Raw genomic sequence first — 20,572 nt, forward strand, 5'->3', positions numbered from 1 at the left:
GTTGTGTGTTTTATTTGTTTGTTGCATTCATCATTGCATCATCCGCATTGCATCCGCTTGTTTTCTTAAAACTTGCATCCGTCCCGGTCTCCCCGTTCCTTCCGTTGTCCGTTCTGAGCCCAGACACACTTGCACGCGCCCGCGGCACCTCCGAAATATTATTTTATAAGTGGCTGGAAAATGTTCTCGGAATGGGTTGAAACTTGGCGTGCGGTCTTATCTTGGTGTAGTCAGAGCGCCTGTCAAATTTCGTCGCATTCGGAGCCCGTTTGACCGCCCAACCGCCATCCGTAGCGGCACCGTTGCCGGTTTATTCGTCGGACGTTTCCGGTCTCCAGAAACCTGTGCCGGGCTGCCCTCTCTTCTCTTCCCACAACCACCTAGGCCCAGCCTACCCCTCCTCGCTTCCGGAACCGCCCGATCATGATCGGAGGGTCCGAAAAACCCCCTAAACCCAAACCCTAGCCCCTACCCCTTTATATACACCTACCCATGCCATTTTTGGCCTCCACATACCCCCTCCTCCTCAATTTCTGCGCCCCAATCATCAGCCGCCGCCAACTCCCACCCCCTCCATCGTTTTCCATGCCGGCCGGCTCCCCCGCCGCCACTTGGCGAGCTCCCACTGGCCAGCCGCCGCCAGCTGCCGCCCGTGGCCACTCGCAGCCCTCCACGTCGCCTTCCCAGCGCCCCACTTCGCCGCGGCCCTCAGGGCCCATCTGGAGCCCGCCCCGAGCCCGTCCAGGGTCCGAGCCGCCGCCGCCTCGCGTCTGAGCTCCTCGTGCGTGAGAGCTCCTGATCCAGCGCGTCCCCGCCGCCTTGTCGCTCGTCGCCGGACCTCGTCCAGGCTGTCACCGCCCCACAGATGAGCTCCGCGTCCCTGCCTCTTCTCTCTCTCTCTTCTCCTCCCATCGCTCACCTCGCCAGCTCTCGCTTTCTCTCCCGCAGGTAACAGCGCGCCCCGCTGCCGTTCATCCAATGCTCTGCCTCGCCGCCGGTCACCTTCGCCTCGGATCCGTCGCCCCGACCCGTTTCCGGCCTCCCCTACTGCTGCCTCGCCCGGATCAGGTGGATCCGGTGAGCTCTTCGCCGCCGCCGCCCGCATCGAGCTCCTGCTCGATCCCTGCTTCAGGAACGAGACGATGAGCGCCCAGGAATCGCGTTGACCGCATCGGTCAGATCCGGTGGGCCCGCGCTGCTTCCCCGTCGGCCCAGTGCGCCTCCTCTCTGGCCCAGCTTCAGTTTCGGCCTGCTAGGCCCGATGTGAGCAGTCCCCCTCTCCTGTACACTGTTGGCCCAGATAGTTTCAGCCCGTGGATGTGTTTTTTTTCTGGACGAATTTGCTAAATATCCTGTGCATGCATATTTACAGATAAATGCCATCATATTAAAGTGTTAATAAGTATTTATCCATGCATCCAAATTAAACAAACTAAATATGTAAAATGCTTAGAATTTTGTGTAGTTTAATAATATGCCACTTTCACCCATGTTAATTTTTTTTAAATGTTGTTTGATTAAATTTGCTCGAATAATATGTTAAAATGATTTATTTCATAACTAAATAACCGTAGCTCGGATTATAATAAAGTTTATATGTAAATGGGGTAGAAAAATGCCTAGTTTAACTTGGTGCACTTCTTTTTGCTGTTTAACAACATTAAAATATGGTTTTAGGCAGAACAGTACCAAATCTAAATTATGGACATGAGGATTTTCCAGAAATTGTTGTTTGTTGTTCCGGCCTCATTTAAATTGCCTAAAATAGGTAGTTTCCATATGCTTCACCTCTTGCCATGGTTGATAACATTTAATATTGTTGGTTACTTAAACAAGAGCGAACTAAATAACTCGAATGTGGTGTTTCGTCAATATGCAACTCGTTGCATATTGAGCTCCACTTAATTTGTAGTGTTGTTTGTTGCACTTTGCCATGCCATGCCTCATTAAACCGGACATGCATCATACTTGTTTGTGCATCATGCCATGTTTCTGTGGTGGTTGTTTACTATGTTGTTTGTTTCTTTCCGGTTTGCTTCTCCCGTTAGCTTCGGTTTCGTTCCGGAGTTGTGAGGATTCGTTCGACCCCGTCCGCTTGTCTTCTTCATGGACTCGTTCTTCTTCCTTGCGGGTTTTCAGGCAAGATGACCATACCCTCGAAATCACTTCTATCTTTGCTTGCTAGTTGTTCGCTCTATTGCTATGCCGCGCTACCTACCACTTGCTATTTCATGCCTCCCATATTGCCATGAACCTCTAACCTTTGTCACCCTTCCTAGCAAACCGTTGTTTGGCTATGTTACCGCTTTTGCTCAGCCCCTCTTATAGTGTTGCTAGTTGCAGGTGAAGATGAAGATTGCTCCATGTTGGATTATGTTTATGTTGGGATATCACAATATCTCTTATATTATTAATGCATCTATATACTTGGTAAAGGGTGGAAGGCTCGGACTTATGCCTGGTGTTTTGTTCCACTCTTGCCGCCCTAGTTTCCGTCATACCGGTGTTATGTTCCTTGATTTTGCGTTCCTTACGCGGTTGGGTGATTTATGGGACCCCCTTGACAGTTCGCTTTGAATAAAACTTCTCCAGCAAGGCCCAACCTTGGTTTTACCATTCGTCTACCTAAGCCTTTTTCCCTTGGGTTCTGCAGACTCAAGGGTCATCTTTATTTTAACCCCCGGGCCAGTTCTCCTTCGAGTGCTGGTCCAAACCGAGCGATGTCCGGCGCCCCCTGGGCAACCAGGGTCTATGCCAACCCGATGTCTGGCTCATCCGGTGTGCCCTGAGAACGAGATATGTGCAGCTCCTATCGGGATTTGTCGGCACATTCGGGCGGCTTTGCTGGTCTTGTTTTACCATTGTCGAAATGTCTTGTAACCGGGATTCCGAGACTGATCGGGTCTTCCTGGGAGAAGGAATATCCTTCGTTGACCGTGAGAGCTTATAATGGGCTAAGTTGGGACACCCCTGCAGGGTATTATCTTTCGGAAGCCGTGCCCGCGGTTATGTGGCAGATGGGAATTTGTTAATATCCGGTTGTAGAGAACTTGACACTTGACCTTAATTAAAACGCATCAACCGCGTGTGTAGCCGTGATGGTCTCTTCTCGGCGGAGTCCGGGAAGTGAACACGGTTTCTGGGTTATGTTTGACGTAAGTAGGAGTTCAGGATCACTTCTTGATCATTGCTAGCTTCACGACCATTCCGTTGCTTCTCTTTTCGCTCTTATTTGCGTATGTTAGCCACCATATATGCTTAGTGCTTGCTGCAGCTCCACCTCATTACCTCATCTTTCCTATAAGCTTAAATAGTCTTGATCTCGCGGGTGTGAGATTGCTGAGTCCTCGTGACTCACAGATACTTCCAAAACAGTTGCAGGTGCCGATGATACCAGTGCAGGTGACGCAACCGAGCTCAAGTGGGAGCCCGATGAAGATCTTGTTCGTTGTGTTGTTCCTTTTCATGTTGATCAGTAGTGGAGCCCAGTTGGGACGATCAGGGATCTAGCAGTTGGGTTGTCTTCTTTTATTTTGGTTCCGTAGTCGGACCTATGCGTGTATCTTGAATGATGTATGATTTCATTTATGTATTGTGTGAAGTGGCGATTGTAAGCCAATTCTTTACCCCATTCTTGTTCATTACATGGGATTGTGTGAAGATGACCCTTCTTGCGACAAAACCACAATGCGGTTATGCCTCTAAGTCGTGCCTCGACACGTGGGAGATATAGCCGCATCGTGGGTGTTACAAGTTGGTAATCAGAGCCATCCCCGGCTTAGGAGCCCCCTGCTTGATCGAATCGCTGACGTTGTTGAGTCTAGAACAAAAATGTTTTGAGTCTTAGGATTATATATATCGGAGAGTAGGATTCTTTTTACTCCTCAGTCCCTTCGTCGCTCTGGTGAGGTCCCCTGACGTAGAAGTTTTGACTCTTCTCTCCTCAAATTTCACTAAAAAAAATTTTAGGATAACGCGGGTATCTTGGAATCGTTCCGATGGTTTTGTGACGAGAACATTGTTCTTGGTGCCTCCTGACATTTAGGGGTTGTGGCAGTGTCCCGGGGAGTTGAGCTCCGAGGTGTTGTCGTCACAATTTTATCGTTGCAGTTCTGGAATACCTGAGTTTAGCCGACATCGAAATCTCTTTTATGCAGTTGTTGGTGAGATCACCTCGACGCCACCCAGTACTGGGGCGGGAGTTCGGGAGTATTGCCATAACTCGTATAACGGATGCTTTTTGAAGGTTGAGGTAAACGATTTCCGAAGTTTTCTTGGTTATGTGTTGACGGATGGATACAGCTGGATCTAGGTATTGTTAGTTTGGGTGATATATTTTGTGTCCCCTGTATCCCCAACACCTGATTACATAACCAGAAAGTTTCGGGAGTTTATAAGTGGGAATTCAAGTAGCCTTAGGATATCTTTTCGACAGACGCATGATATGAGATTGGGGTTCGATGTCTAGTGGTCCGCCTGTACACGGTTGGTTTTACAGTGGTCTCGTAGTGTCTTAAAGAGTCCTTGGCTATGCCGACTCGGGGACGCTTCGTATGTCATGTGCACTGCCTTGTACATGATGGTGCTGTACGATCGAGCCCGTGTGGGCCCCACCACGAAAACTTCGGACGAAATCTCTATCATATGTTTGTTCCGGCTTATTCTGCAAGCCAAATCCTTTGTTTTGTTTTATTTGTGGTATTCGAGTTGCTTCGAAGTCAAATGTTGATTCCATACCTTATTCTAAGCGGTGTTCTCCTATTCCTATGTGGATACTAATCCTCCTTGATCATCGAGTTTGCCATCTTAATTCTATTTCCAACCGGTGCGTTTCTCTTCGAGATGATCCCATCATTCTCCCCATTCGGAAGATCAATAATAAGTTTTCTCAACGTTGTTTGTTTCATCTGCCCCAAGTTGCCTTTGTTTTCCCGCCCTCCCACCCTTTTTCTTGAAACACTTAGATTTCTTAATCAAGTATCCTTTTTATTGATGCAAAGTCTCTTCATTCTTTTCTTTCAATGTTCTTATCCGGTGATTTTCCATGAAGATGCTCACGAAACTTCAAGTTTATCATTCTTCATTCTCGTATTCTTTTCGGGTGAATTCAATTCAAGCTTTCAGTGTTGATCGTATTCTTTTCCTCGTTCCAAATGTTTTCTCATGCCGGTGTATCTCTTAATCATCCACCTCTTGCTATTCATGTTATTTGGAGTGCTGAAGATATCTCAGGAGACTCGCATTTCCATTCCCAATCCGTTCAAACTATCTCAAGGTTGTTATCTCTTTTGAGCCATTTAATTCAACCGGTGCAATCTCCTTTTCAAGTAATCATTTCAACGGTGTTTCTTTGAGTGGGCCCATAACCCACAGGTTATTTTCCCAGGATCTTACCTGACTCTTCTAATTCTTTTCTGGAGTTATTCTCAAATTCATTTCAAAGTTTGACGTAAGAATGAGTTATCATCAGTCATATTTCTTCTCCAAGATCGCTTTCAAATTCTTTTCATCGTTGGTTCAACCTTTCTAATTTTTCTTCTCGGAGTATCTCAACAATTCATGGTGGTGTTTCGCATCATCGTCATTCTCAACATTTGAAGACCGAAGGAGGATTTCTCCTAAATCTTGGTCCATTCTCTTGAAGATTCATGGTTCTAGCTTATGCCATCCTCTCATAATTGTTTTCGATTGCGAGAATTCTTTTCATACCCATACGGAGCATTTTCATGAGTTGTTTTCGTTTCTTGATCATCCAAAGGCCATCATTTCAGAAATTTTCTTCGTTCTAAGTTTTCAGCCTCGTTCTCCAACTATTCTAAATTGATGTCTCTTCGTTCTTCTCAAAATCTTACCGGTGCATCATTCAAGTATTCTCTATTCAGCTCGTCATCTATTCGTTCACTTGTATCTAAATCCCCTCAAGTATCTTCTTTCGTTTTCCAATTCTTCCCGGTGAATTGTGCCTTTGCTACTTTCATTTCCAATTCTTACGGTGGTTCGTTCAAGATTTCTCTTCCTTCGTCACATATCAAGTTATTCGTTGTTTCAATCCTACCGGTGGTTCGATGAAGGCCTTCCCAAGTTTGCGCAATATCTATGTTAATCCTTTCTACGAGAATAAGTAGTATGCAAGATCCGTTGCTTGTCATCAATTTAAATTGGTGAAGGATACGCATAACGTAATTCTTATTCTTGTTTCATCCAAGTGTTTAATCCCTTCTTTTGGAGTTCGTTCACGATATCAAACTCTCGGTTCCAAGTTGTTCATCTTTTCTTTCCGGAGTTCCAAGTTTTCTCGGTTATATCATTTCAAAGCTTCTTCTAATCATTGCAAGGCTTCTCCCGGAGTTCTTTTCATGTTTCCATTTCGTTTGATCATTCTTTTTTTACCGGAGTTCTTCATGGAGGCTACATGGTGGTTCATCAGGGATTCTTTTCATTCTTCAATTGTTCTTCAAGATTTTCTCGAAGTTAAGATCCGTCAAGCTATACTCTAAAATAAACATGGTGCTCAACACATGTTTGTTTTGAGAAGTTCAAGCATTCTTCATCTTGCATTCCGAAGTGCAATTCTTTCTCTCTTATCTTTTGAGGTGGTGTTATGTCATTCTTGATTTTTTCCTTCATGTTTCATGATTCACAAGTTGTCAGTAATGAGATAATTAAATCCGTCATTTTCTCTTCGTTCAAGAGATCTTTTCAACCAATCAATCTTTTTGTTGGAGTTATCTTGGGTTATATTTCACCTACAACCTTCCCTAAGGAATGTTGCTAATTGTGGTGTCTATCAATGATCCAAATTTTCTCCTATCCTCTCGACGAGAGAAGTTTTCATTTCTTCGTTGATCTCAAGCAATCATTTGTTTCCGTTGGTGGCAGATGCTCACCTCATAATTTTGAGATGTTTGCCATAAGCCCACAACAAGCTTGTTCTTTTCGTTGTTGATTTTTCCAACAACTCCATTCAATCCTACTTCGTAAGGATGCTCTTTACAATTCATTTATGGTAGGAGATGTTGGTTTCATTCTTCGTTCTTTTCACTCCAACTATCTAACTATCATGCTTAGTTTCCAGAGGCCTTGGGATGTTGCTCTCTTCGACCAATCATCTTGTTTTGTCAAGATCATGTAATTTTTCCTTTCTTATCCGTTTAGCCGGAGTGTCGTGTTTTCATTCGAGTTCTCTCATCTTATAAAGTTTTGTCTCCTTCCTCAACAGGAGGGCTGCCTGAAGTCTTTCTTACCCCTTGTGCCATTCTTTCTTTAGTTCCGGAGGCAATGTGTTGTTAATTTCATCGAGTATCCTCTCATCTTGTCAAGATCATGTTCAATTCCTTCCATTTACAGTCGGAGTGCTGCCCAAATTATATCATTCTTATTCCTTCTCTATCTTGTTTTAACCGGAGTGGTTTAAATATCTATTGTGTCACTTAACCTCAAGGTTCTCATGGTGTTCCTTGTCTCTCTTGTCTACCGGAGTCTTCTCAATTTTGTTCACCTCTGTCGTGTCATTTCTTCAAGCTTTGCGACCTCTCAAGGTTATTTGGTTTCACTCGTTTGTCAAAGAAGCAACTTAGTTTTACCTCTTCTCTTCCTCTTCCGTTTTTCTCCGGTGCCGTCCTAGATCTCGGGACGAGATCCTCTTGTAGTGGTGGAGTGTTGTAACGCCCCGAGACCGATGCTCCAGAAGCCTTCAATGTTCTTCGTTGTCGTTGTGTGTTTTATTTGTTTGTTGCATTCATCATTGCATCATCCGCATTGCATCCCCTTGTTTTCTTAAAACTTGCATCCGTCCCGGTCTCCCCGTTCCTTCCGTTGTCCATTCTGAGCCCAGACACACTTGCACGCGCCCGCGGCACCTCCGAAATATTATTTTATTAGTGGCTGGAAAATGTTCTCGGAATGGGTTGAAACTTGGCGTGCGGTCTTATCTTGGTGTAGTCAGAGCGCCTGTCAAGTTTCGTCGCATTCGGAGCCCGTTTGACCGCCCAACCGCCATCCGTAGCGGCACCGTTGCCGGTTTATTCGTCGGACGTTTGCGGTCTCCAGAAACCTGTGTCGGGCTTCCCTCTCTTCTCTTCCCACAACCACCTAGGCCCAGCCTACCCCTCCTCGCTTCCGGAACCGCCCGATCGTGATCGGAGGGTCCGAAAAACCCCCTAAACCCAAACCCTAGCCCCTACCCCTTTATATACACCTACCCATGCCATTTTTGGCCTCCACATACCCCCTCCTCCTCAATTTCTGCGCCCCAATCATCAGCCGCCGCCAACTCCCACCCCTTCCATCGTTTTCCGCGCCGGCCGGCTCCCCCGCCGCCACTTGGCGAGCTCCCACTGGCCAGCCGCCGCCAGCTGCCGCCCGTGGCCACTCGCAGCCCTCCACGTCGCCTTCCCAGGGCCCCACTTCGCCGTGGCCCTCAGGGCCCATCTGGAGCCCGCCCCGAGTCCATCCAGGGTCCGAGCCGCCGCCGCCTCGCGTTTGAGCTCCTTGTGCGTGAGAGCTCCTGATCCAGCGCGTCCCCGCCACCTTGTCGCTCATCGCCGGACCTCGTCCAGGCTGTCACCGCCCCACAGATGAGCTCCGCGTCCCTGCCTCTTCTCTCTCTCTCTCTTCTCCTCCCATCGCTCACCTCGCCAGCTCTCGCTTTCTCTCCCGCAGGTAACAGCGCGCCCCGCTGCCGTTCATCCAATGCTCTGCCTCGCCGCCGGTCACCTTCGCCTCGGATCCGTCGCCCCGACCCGTTTCCGGCCTCCCCTGCTGCTGCCTCGCCCGGATCAGGTGGATCCGGCGAGCTCTTCGCCGCCGCCGTCCGCATCGAGCTCCTGCTCGATCCCTGCTTCAGGAACGAGACGATGAGCGCCCAGGAATCGCGTTGACCGCATCGGTCAGATCCGGTGGGCCCGCGCTGCTTCCCAGTCCGCCCAGTGCGCCTCCTCTCTGGCCCAGCTTCAGTTTCGGCCTGCTAGGCCCGATGTGAGCAGTCCCCCTCTCCTGTACACTGTTGGCCCAGATAGTTTCAGCCCGTGGATGTGTTTTTTCTGGACGAATTTGCTAAATATCCTGTGCATGCATATTTACAGATAAATGCCATCATATTAAAGTGTTAATAAGTATTTATCCATGCATCCAAATTAAACAAACTAAATATGTAAAATGCTTAGAATTTTGTGTAGTTTAATAATATGCCACTTTCACCCATGTTAAAATTGTTTAAAATGTTGTTTGATTAAATTTGCTCGAATAATATGTTAAAATGATTTATTTCATAACTAAATAACCGTAGCTCGGATTATAATAAACTTTATATGTAAATGGGGTAGAAAAATGCCTAGTTTAACTTGGTGCACTTCTTTTTGCTGTTTAACAACATTAAAATACGGTTTTAGGCAGAACAGTACCAAATCTAAATTATGGACATGAGGATTTTCCGGAAATTGTTGTTTGTTGTTCCGGCCTCATTTAAATTGCCTAAAATAGGTAGTTTCCATATGCTTCACCTCTTGCCATGGTTAATAACATTTAATATTGTTGGTTACTTAAACAAGAGCGAACTAAATAACTCGAATGTGGTGTTTCGTCAATATGCAACTCGTTGCATATTGAGCTCCACTTAATTTGTAGTGTTGTTTGTTGCACTTTGCCATGCCATGCCTCATTAAACCGGACATGCATCATACTTGTTTGTGCATCATGCCATGTTTCTGTGGTGGTTGTTTACTATGTTGTTTGTTTCTTTCCGGTTTGCTTCTCCCGTTAGCTTCGGTTTCGTTCCGGAGTTGTGAGGATTCGTTCGACCCCGTCCGCTTGTCTTCTTCATGGACTCGTTCTTCTTCCTTGCGGGTTTTCAGGCAAGATGACCATACCCTCGAAATCACTTCTATCTTTGCTTGCTAGTTGTTCGCTCTATTGCTATGCCGCGCTACCTACCACTTGCTATTTCATGCCTCCCATATTGCCATGAACCTCTAACCTTTGTCACCCTTCCTAGCAAACCGTTGTTTGGCTATGTTACCGCTTTTGCTCAGCCCCTCTTATAGTGTTGCTAGTTGCAGGTGAAGATGAAGATTGCTCCATGTTGGATTATGTTTATGTTGGGATATCACAATATCTCTTATATTATTAATGCATCTATATACTTGGTAAAGGGTGGAAGGCTCGGACTTATGCCTGGTGTTTTGTTCCACTCTTGCCGCCCTAGTTTCCGTCATACCGGTGTTATGTTCCTTGATTTTGCGTTCCTTACGCGGTTGGGTGATTTATGGGACCCCCTTGACAGTTCGCTTTGAATAAAACTTCTCCAGCAAGGCCCAACCTTGGTTTTACCATTCGTCTACCTAAGCCTTTTTCCCTTGGGTTCTGCAGACTCAAGGGTCATCTTTATTTTAACCCCCGGGCCAGTTCTCCTTCGAGTGCTGGTCCAAACCGAGCGATGTCCGGCGCCCCCTGGGCAACCAGGGTCTATGCCAACCCGACGTCTGGCTCATCCGGTGTGCCCTGAGAACGAGATATGTGCAGCTCCTATCGGGATTTGTCGGCACATTCGGGCGGCTTTGCTGGTCTTGTTTTACCATTGTCGAAATGTCTTGTAACCGGGATTCCGAGACTGATCGGGTCTTCCTGGGAGAAGGAATATCCTTCGTTGACCGTGAGAGCTTATAATGGTCTAAGTTGGGACACCCCTGCAGGGTATTATCTTTCGGAAGCCGTGCCCGCGGTTATGTGGCAGATGGGAATTTGTTAATATCCGGTTGTAGAGAACTTGACACTTGACCTTAATTAAAACACATCAACCGCGTGTGTAGCCGTGATGGTCTCTTCTCGGCGGAGTCCGGGAAGTGAACACGGTTTCTGGGTTATGTTTGACGTAAGTAGGAGTTCAGGATCACTTCTTGATCATTGCTAGCTTCACGACCGTTCCGTTGCTTCTCTTCTCGCTCTTATTTGCGTATGTTAGCCACCATATATGCTTAGTGCTTGCTGCAGCTCCACCTCATTACCTCATCTTTCCTATAAGCTTAAATAGTCTTGATCTCGCGGGTGTGAGATTGTTGAGTCCTCGTGACTCACAGATACTTCCAAAACAGTTGCAGGTGCCGATGATACCAGTGCAGGTGACGCAACCGAGCTCAAGTGGGAGCCCGATGAAGATCTTGTTCGTTGTGTTGTTCCTTTTCATGTTGATCAGTAGTGGAGCCCAGTTGGGACGATCGGGGATCTAGCAGTTGGGTTGTCTTCTTTTATTTTGGTTCCGTAGTCAGACCTATGCGTGTATCTTGAATGATGTATGATTTCATTTATGTATTGTGGGAAGTGGCGATTGTAAGCCAATTCTTTATCCCATTCTTGTTCATTACATGGGATTGTGTGAAGATGACCCTTCTTGTGACAAAACCACAATGCGGTTATGCCTATAAGTCGTGCCTCGACACGTGGGAGATATAGCCGCATCGTGGGTGTTACACGGAGCGACCAGTGGCAGACCTGCAATCGTAGTGGCAATCTGTGTCCCTCCTCACGCTAACCTCCAGGGACCTCCTGAGGACGACAGCAGGCGGTACCACGGGCTCCCTCTTCTCCCATGCGATTCTCTTGCGCGTTAAAAGGGGGACTCCCGAGCATCGCGACTCAGGAGCTCTTGCTGGCTCTCCAGCCCTCACCCCCTGGCCTTGACCACGGTATCGTGACCTGGCATACCAGCGGCGGCTGAGCTCGCTCGAGGGCCGGGACCTGAGGACGTAGAGCACACAGAAGAGCGTGGAGAAGAGGGGGAGGCTCGCAAGGGCCTAACCTGGCTCCATTACGGCCGTCGACGCGTGAGTCTGGCGTAGCACAAGGAACCGGCTCTGGATTGCCAAGATAAGTTTCGCGCCCGGATCGACCAAGCGCTATGGCATAGAATTCTCACCTGTGCAGCCCTGTTACGGTGACGTCGCCTCCTTTCCTACCTCTTGGTGGTTGCTTGTGCGCTAAAGGGGACCTCTTGAGCATCGCACCTCAGGTGCTCTTACTGGACCTCGGGCCGCTCACCTCCTGGCCTTGACCACGGCATCGCGACCTAGCATACCAGCGACGGCTGCAGCCTGCCTGGGGACCGGGACCTGTCGGCGTAGAGCACCAAACCGCCGCGGGGTTGGAAAGGGGAGACCGAGCCGAAATAGGACACGCGCTCAAAAAATTTCATAATAAGGATAATATGAACAGAAGACATTACAGACCCTTTACATGCCCCCGCGTGGTCCATCTCGATTCCTCGTAGGGAACAAAAGAAGGGAATTTCTAGGAGCCCTATCTACACGTGCCAGCGCGGCCGACGCCATCATCAACAGTGGGCCACGGGAGGCCGGTGCCAACCCCATCCAGATCAGCGACGGCGGCGGCTGGACGCTGCGCCTTGCTCCGGGCCCGGCAAGAGCTCGGGGGCACGTAGCTGTCGTCGCTCGTCTCCGGAGTCTCGTAGGGCTCAGGAGAGTCACTGGACTCCCAAGCCCCGCCGCTACTGCTGGAAGAGCTACTGGCGAAGCCAGCGGCAGGCTCGGCGCTGGTCGCTGCGCCGTCCCGATGACCCTCTCCAGGGCAGCACTCCAAGCGGCGGCCTTCCATGTCGAAGACCTTGAAGAACATCGTGGAGGCGCCGTCGTACTCGAAGTGGATGGCGAGGGCGCCTTCCGCACGGCAGACTCGAGCAACCTCGCCCCAGCTGTGGGTCATGAAGATCTTGCCGGAGGAGACGGCTTCAACTTCCGCTCGAGTCGCCGGGGCGTCACAGTCGGCGTGCTGCAGCCAAAGCTCGAGGGGCCCCTCGGCGGCATCTCGGCAGAGAAGAACTGCGGAAAGCGAATCCAAGTGTGCGGAGGCATCGCCGCTCACATCACGAGTTTGCGTGAGGAGTCCGCGGCGTGGGCTCTTGGGGTGACGGTGTGCATCACCACGGCACGGCGACCATGGCCGCGGTGTGGGCGGCGCGGCTCGTCGCCTCTTCCTCCAGAGCCCTTAGCTTGGGTGTACAGAGGCAGCGGATACCCAGGAGGTGGCCGCTCGCACCAAGGCGTCGACACCTCCGGTCTCACGACTACGTCACGGCGATGGGCCAGCCTCTTCTTAGGCGGGAGTGGCCCCGGGCTCGTCGCGGGGGGTTTTTCCCTTCTCTGCTGCCGAGAACCTCCGTATCGGCGCCATGAGTGTCGCTACTAGCAATGAAGCAAGGGAGAAGAAGCGAGTGGAGCAGGAAGAGATGAGCGGCGGGGGCTCTGTCCCCTCCTCATTTATAGCGGGAGAAGGCCAACCAGCGATCCCCACGATCACAGGTAATGATGATTTTTCTATGCATCCAACAAGGACTCGTCAAGTCGGGCAGTTGCCGAGGCAGCGTGGGGAAGTGGAGACGCCCACGTCCAATCAATCGCCATGCGTCAAGCGAGGCCGCAGGCTGTTGGGGCCCGCGGCGCTCCGCACTTGCCCTTTGGCTTCGCCTCGAAGCCAAGTGCGAGTGCGCCTTGGGCCCGTGGGCTACTGTCGGCATCCTGGGAATGGGGGTCCCCAGACTTGCCTGCCTGCAGCCCACGGCGTGGCTCCACCAGCGGCCCCGTACGGTGCATCTTCACCAGCAAACACTCAAGACCCTCGCGAGGGGCCAAGCCTCGCGAGGCGGACGACACAAGACCTCCTCGGGGGTAACGTCACCAGGCTGGCTCGCGAGGGGCGGAGAGATCAAGGCAAGGGGCACCTCGCAAGGTTCCTGTGACGTAAGCCATGACGACCAGGGCCAGGTGGGCGCCAGCGCGCGCAGTGTCCTCGTTTCCTCTTTGGTGCTAAAGAGGCAAGCGCAGGCGAGGAGTCCCGAGGCATCAGGTAAAGGTTGCCATATTGGTGCAACGAGACCAAGACCAGTAGGACGGCAGGACGGAGGTCACCATGGAGCCCAAGACTGTGTCACCACCAGAGCCTTTGGCAGGCGAAGACCACCTTTGGTCAGGATAATTTGTACTAGTTGTCTCCCTTCGAATTTGGGTGTTGTGGCATCCCTTCCCGCTCAATATTTGGGAAGAGGACCAGGGCCTCTATAAATAGGACTACCCACCATCGTAGCAAGGATGGATCATTCGGATCACCCTCAACCACACGAGCTCACCGAGCACAAGAGAACCTCTCCTCAGGAGGCTGTTCTTCCCTTGTAACTATTCATCGTCAGCCCGAGAGGCAATCCACCACACCACATTGGAGTAGGGTATTGCACCACATCGGTGGCCCGAACCAGTATAAACCTTGTGTCTCTTGTTCTGTGGGCTCGACGGGCTGAGCCTTGAGATCACGATGAGGGTGAGAGCTAGAGGGAGGAGAGATCTTCGTGCGCACCCCAGTGTTCGAACCTCAAGGGTTTTGCCGGAACCCAAAATCCGACAACAGTCACAACCCTTAACCACGAAGGCAAAATATTCAACCAAAATAATGTCTGTCAACTGACAACTTTTTCGACGAAACGCCACATTTGTCCTTTTTAATGTTTCGAAGCGTTGTTGCCTCCCGCTTCGCGTTTTAAGGCGCGGCCTCTATTGACACGTCTTGTCAAAGCAGAAATCGTTTCTGCTTATTGCGGGATCCCCATCAATACGGGTTTGGGTAATCCAACAGTGCCATTCGCGTGACCCCTTGGGAACAGGCGAGTTTTAAGGCTTGAGGGGGGGGGGGGGCGCTTGATATTCACTACCTATATAAGTGGATAAAGATCCCTCTTTTCTCCCCACACCTTCTTCCTTCTCCTGCTTTCCCATCCTCAAGTTCCAGCACCCAAGCTTCATTCTTTCCCACCGCCAGCAACCTCTCCAGCCATGTCCTGATTTGGCTCGAAGGGCAAGTGGGAGGCCTCCTCCGTCACAGAGAAGGATGTAATGGACCTCTGGGAGGCGGGGTACTTGTCTGCGGACATCACACACAGGCTCCCTGCCAAGGAGCAAGTAATCCCCACCCCCGAGCCCGGCGAAAGGGTTGTGTTCATCCCCCACTTTCTCCGCGGCTAGGGTTTCGACTCCACCCCTTTGTCCCCGGCCTCATGCTCTACTACTGGCTAGATTTCCATGATCTAGCCCCAAACTCTTTCCTCCACATCTTGGCGTTTATCGTCGTGTGTGAGGCACTACTCCGCATCCCCCCACACTTTGACCTATGGCTAAAAGTCCTCAATGTGAAGCCGAAGGTGGTCGACGGGCAGCATGCGGACTGCAGCGGCGCCATGGTGAGCAAGCTCCCCAACAATACTTGGCCTAAAGGGGCCTTTGTGGAGACCGTCAAGGTGTGGCCGCAGGAGTGGTTCTATATCACTGAACCCCGCGGTGCCAGGCGGGCGGCCACTCTTGAGTTCAGATCCGGACCCCTATGCAGCTCGCATCATGGACCAACAAGGGTCTAGACTGGGGGTCGACCGCGGAAGTGTTGATGCTGCAAAAGCACATAAAAACATGATAAACAAGAACACCAGTCTCACTGACGTGATTCAGGTGATACTCTTCCGCCGGATCCTCCCCTGCCAACTCCGCCTCTCCATATGTGGGAGTTCAATCCGGAAGGTCCCCGGACCCTATAGCGCTTCTTCGGCACAATGCATGAAGAGATCTAGAAGCTACTCTTCAAGGCCCAGAAGACGTGGCCGAAGAAGACCGAAGACATCGTCCTCGACAGCGCGAATCCGGCCACTCCGGTAAGCGTTTTATTCGAACATATACTTGGTCCATAAATTCTAAGGCATAATGAGTTTTCGTCCCTCTCACAGGGCTGGACCGCGAAGGCGGAGTGGATCAAGTGTCCGGCACCGCTGCCCGAAGATCCGGCCACACCCTAGCTCACGAGGATGCTAGTTCCGGCGCCCTATCAGGCGTCAGAGAAGAAGGCCAAGAAGAAGAGCAAGGAGGCCAAGGGCGGCCTCCGTTGTAAGGGTACTTCAGACGCAGTTTTCGGAGAGACCGAAGTCCCCTCCTCCCACGAGGGAGATGAGGACGAAGAGGAGGAGGAGGAGGCGGAAAGTGATTCTCCCCTCAAGGGGAGGAAAAAGAGAAGGGCAGCCTCCGCAGACCCGGAAGAGGGGGCGTCCAAGAGGGAGAAGATAACCCTCTCGGATGGTTTGGATACGGATGCAGAACACATCCCCAAGAGGCGCCCAGGCAAAAGCCCCTAGCCACATCGTAAGTGTCAAAGGATACTTTGCAGAGATCCCGTCTTTTATGGTTTTAATATAACATATTATGTTGTGTGTGTTTCAGTCCAGCCCGCGACCTCCCCCAACCATCGCTATCTGAGGGGAACTCTTTGGCGCTAGAGATGGTGGAGAGCGAATCACCTCCGCGAGCCTCTCTGCCAACCGCCGCGGATGACACTAAGGTGTTGTCCCAAAGGGCCTCTCCGGGCCACGGATAGGTGAGAGAGGCTGCCAATACGGCGCCTGAGGCCTTGGCTGCTGAGAACATGGGGGGCGCAAACCCCATGGAGACCGACGGCGGGGGCCCTGACCAGTCCGGCCCCCAGCCGAACACTATTCTGGAGACCCATATGGCTCCGTAATCGAGCGAGCAACCCCCTTCGAAGGAGTGGGAGCGTCAACTCTGGCGGCGACATCCACTAATCTGGAGGCACCGAACGCTCTGGTGGAGGCACTACAACGTGCTTCCATCATGGAGGAGCACCGCACCCTGATGGGTGTGGTGGTTGAGAAGGTTCAGTCCGCCAAAAGCGGGCTGAACGAAGCCTTCACCAGCCTGCTAATAGGTTTCGAGGTATGCGATGTAATACTCTTAGACGCTTTTCATATGGAGGAAATATGCCTGTATATAGATAGTAGCCCCTGAGACTGTGTTCAGTTTTGAAAAAAGCCAAATAGAGGATCATATATTTGTCGAAAGACGTGACATACTTTTCTATTTTATAATAGGCTTCCCTGTTGGTGGCAACCGCCCAGGACGCTGAAGTTTGTGAACTCAAGCGGAAGCTAAAGTTGGCTGATGATGATATCGACCGCATTAACAAGCGGTTCAATGAGGCGCAAGGTATGTTTAAAAGAGCTCTTATATGCCTGAAGTGATATGCAAATTAGGAGTGAAGCTCATGATCTGCTATGAATATGATTGCAGGTAGCATGGACGAGGTCGAGGCCCTCAAGAGCGCCCTTGCCCATGCCAAGGAGGAGGCGAAGGCGAGCAAGGCGGCCGCTAACAAAGTGGCTGCGGATTTAATGGCCGAACAGGTTGCCCGCCGCCAGCATGAGGAGAGGGTGACCGAGGTAGAGCAAGAGCTGAAGGACGCCTACGACTGGTGTGAGGCCTTGGAGGAGAAGAGTATGGCCCGGGCGGCCGATCTCGCCAAGGCCCTCCAAGAGGGCAAATAGGCGCGCACCGAATCCCGGAGTGCTCGGGAGGAGATTCGGCAGGCCGAACAGATAGCGTCTGGTAAGCCCTTTCTCTTGCAGAGTCTATTTGGGGGTCAAAGATATGCTTTGCTCACTCGACTGTGGAGTTCTCCAGACGCCTTTGCGGATCTTCCGAGGAGTGCCGCCGACGCCGCACAGTTCTTCTGAGCACAGGAGGGGAGCTCAATGGAGAAGCTCTTCTGGTCACAGTTCCTGGCACCGGAACACCCGGTGCTTTTGAACAATGAGATGAAGATATTGGCGGAGCTGCATAGGATGTCCGGCTTGCCATGAAGGACGTCATAGTCCGGCTGTGGCCGACCGAACCCATTCCGAGCAGCTACTTCGGCCTGGTGAAGCGACTCATCGATGCACTGCCCTTGGTTGAGGCCATAAAGCACTCGGCGTGCATAGAGGGTGCGCGGATGGCCTTTACCCGTGTCAAGATGCACTGGGCGAAGATGAAGGCCACCGTCGTGGCGACCGAGGGCCCACCCGAAGGCAAGGACCACCGCAAGCCGAAGCGGTACTTTGACGACGTCCTGGAGGGTGCCCGATTAGTAGAGGGCCAAGGCTCAAAGGATATCACGTTTGAGTGAATGTAATATATTTATCCAGACTTTGTGTTATGAACCATGGCCTGTAATATATGTATGCTTTTATCTGAAATTACTTTCCTCCTGTGCGGCCATTTTATATTCTGAGAGTTTGCTAGTCGTAGGCTTCAGCCCCCACGTAGATGCTACGGGGGTGCTCGGAATAGCGCACGATTACACTTGACCCAACGTCGTGGTCCGTGAAGGAGGTGTCTGCGCAGCGAACCGGGCAATTAGACTATGCGGCTTTATCACTTTCACTTAGCCATAGGAGTTTGACGGGGGGACTTGATACGTCTGCAACGTATCTATAATTTTTGATTGTTCCATGCTATTATATTATCTGTTTTGGATGTTCAATGGGCTTTATTATACACTTTTATATTATTTTTGGGACTAACCTATTAACCGGAGGCCCAGCCCAAATTGCTGTTTTTTTGCCTATTTCAGTGTTTCGAAGGAAAGGAATATTAAACGGAGTCCAAACGGAATGAAACCTTTGGGAACGTGATTTTCGGAACAAACGTGATCCAGAGGACTTGGAGTGGACGTCAAGCAATCAATGAGGAGGCCACGAGGCAGGGAGACGCACCTGCCCCCTTGGGCGTGCCCCCACCCTCGTGGGCCCCTTGTAGCTCTTCTGACCGACCTCTTTCGCCTATATATACTCATATACCCTGGAAACATCAGAACAGGAGCTGAAACCCTATTTCCACCGCCGCAACTCTCTGTACCTGTGAGATCCCATCTTGGGGCCTTTTCTGGCGCTCCGCCGGAGGGGGCATTGATCACGGAGGGCTTCTACATCAACACCATAGCCTCTCCGATGATGTGTGAGTAGTTTACCTCAGACCTTCGGGTCTATAGTTATTAGCTAGATGGCTTCTTCTCTCTTTTTGGACCTCAATACAAAGTTCTCCTTGATTCTCTTGGAGATCTATTTGATTTAATCTTCTTTTGCGGTGTGTTTGTCGAGATCCGATGAATTGTGGGTTTATGATCAAGATTATCTATGAACAATATTTGAATCTCCTCTGAATTCTTTTATGTATGATTGGTTATCTTTGCAAGTCCCTTCGAATTATTAGTTTGGTTTGGCCTACTAGATTGATCTTTCTTGCAACGGGAGAAGTGCTTAGCTTTGGGTTCAATCTTGTGGTGCTTGATCCCAGTGACAGTAGGGGAAACGACACGTATTGTATTGTTGCCATCGAGGATAAAAAGATGGGGTTTCATATTGCTTGAGTTTATCCCTCTACATCATGTCATCTTACCTAATGTGTTACTCTGTTCTTATGAACTTAATACTCTAGATGCATGCTGGATAGCGGTCGATGTGTGGAGTAATAGTAGTAGATGCAGGCAGGAGTCGGTCTACTTGTCGCGGACGTGATGCCTATATACATGATCATGCCTAGATATTCTCATAACTATGCTCAATTCTATCAATTGCTCGACAGTAATTTGTTCACCCACCGTAATACTTATGTTATCTTGAGAGAAGCCACTAGTGAAACCTATGGCCCCCGGGTCTATTTTCCATCGTATTAATTTCCCGTCAACTAGCTATTCCTGGCGCCGTTTATTTTGCAATCTTTACTTTCACTCTTTATCATAAAAATACCAAAAATATTATCTTATCATCTCTATCAGATCTCACTTTTGCAAGTGGCCGTGAAGGGATTGACAACCCCTTTATCGCGTTGGATGCAAGGTTCTTATTTGTTTGTGTAGGTACGAGGGACTTGAGCGTGGTCTCCTACTGGATTGATACCTTGGTTCTCAAAAACTGAGGGAAATACTTACGCAACTTTACTGCATCAGCCTTTCCTCTTCAAGGGAATAACCAACGCAGTGCTCAAGAGGTAGCAAGAAGGATTTCTGGCGCCGTTGCCGGGGAGTCTACGCACAAGTCAAGACATACCAAGTACCCATCACAAACTCTTATCCCTCGCGTTACATTATTTGCCATTTGCCTCTCATTTTCCTCTCCCCCACTTCACCTTTGCCGTTTTATTTGCCCTTCTTCCGTTCGTCCTTTTTTTTGCTCGTGTTTCCATGTGCCTTCTATATGCTTGCATCTTCACTTGCTGAAAATCTATTGATAAGGATCCACTTAAAGTGTTCTACTTGGATCATCTTCGATCCTTATGTGCTCGTGCTGAAACCCCAACTAGCCTAGTTGATGGGAAATCTTTAGACGAGCATGCTCATTTTGTGCGTCATCGTTTGTCTGAAAAGGGGAAGCTCTTATGGTATCAAATAAATAGTTTGCTATGCTATGCTTGGAATCTTTGTGAAATTTATGATTTTACTTGTTGCTCTAAGAACCCTAAAAAACACCTCCCCTACCTATGTGAGTTTAATGATAATGAAATCTTATCTTCTTATGCAAAGGGTGTTTATAGTTACTATGATATCGAACAAATAGAATTTGTTGCTTTTAAGGGTGCTTATGAAGTTGCTTCTTTGATTGAAAAGTATGATATTACTCTCTACGAATATGAAATTTTTGACATACTTAAATATTGCTATGAAAAATATGCTCATAATGTCTATGTCAAAGAATTTATTGAAAGAATGA

At 49.6% G+C, this 20,572-nt stretch overlaps 1 long non-coding RNA gene across 1 annotated transcript; it reads left to right on the forward strand.

Annotated features, from left to right (window-relative positions):
• The first annotated feature begins 601 nt into the window (after positions 1 to 601).
• Positions 602 to 3,781, forward strand: LOC141021503 (uncharacterized). The gene is made up of 3 exons (XR_012182821.1): positions 602 to 1,263; positions 2,049 to 2,139; positions 3,376 to 3,781. It is a non-coding gene; the product is annotated as an uncharacterized lncRNA (long non-coding RNA).
• Positions 3,782 to 20,572: the final 16,791 nt, after the last annotated feature.

The sequence above is a fragment of the Aegilops tauschii genome, chromosome 4 (assembly GCF_002575655.3).
Source record: "Aegilops tauschii subsp. strangulata cultivar AL8/78 chromosome 4, Aet v6.0, whole genome shotgun sequence".
Lineage (NCBI taxonomy): Eukaryota > Viridiplantae > Streptophyta > Magnoliopsida > Poales > Poaceae > Aegilops > Aegilops tauschii.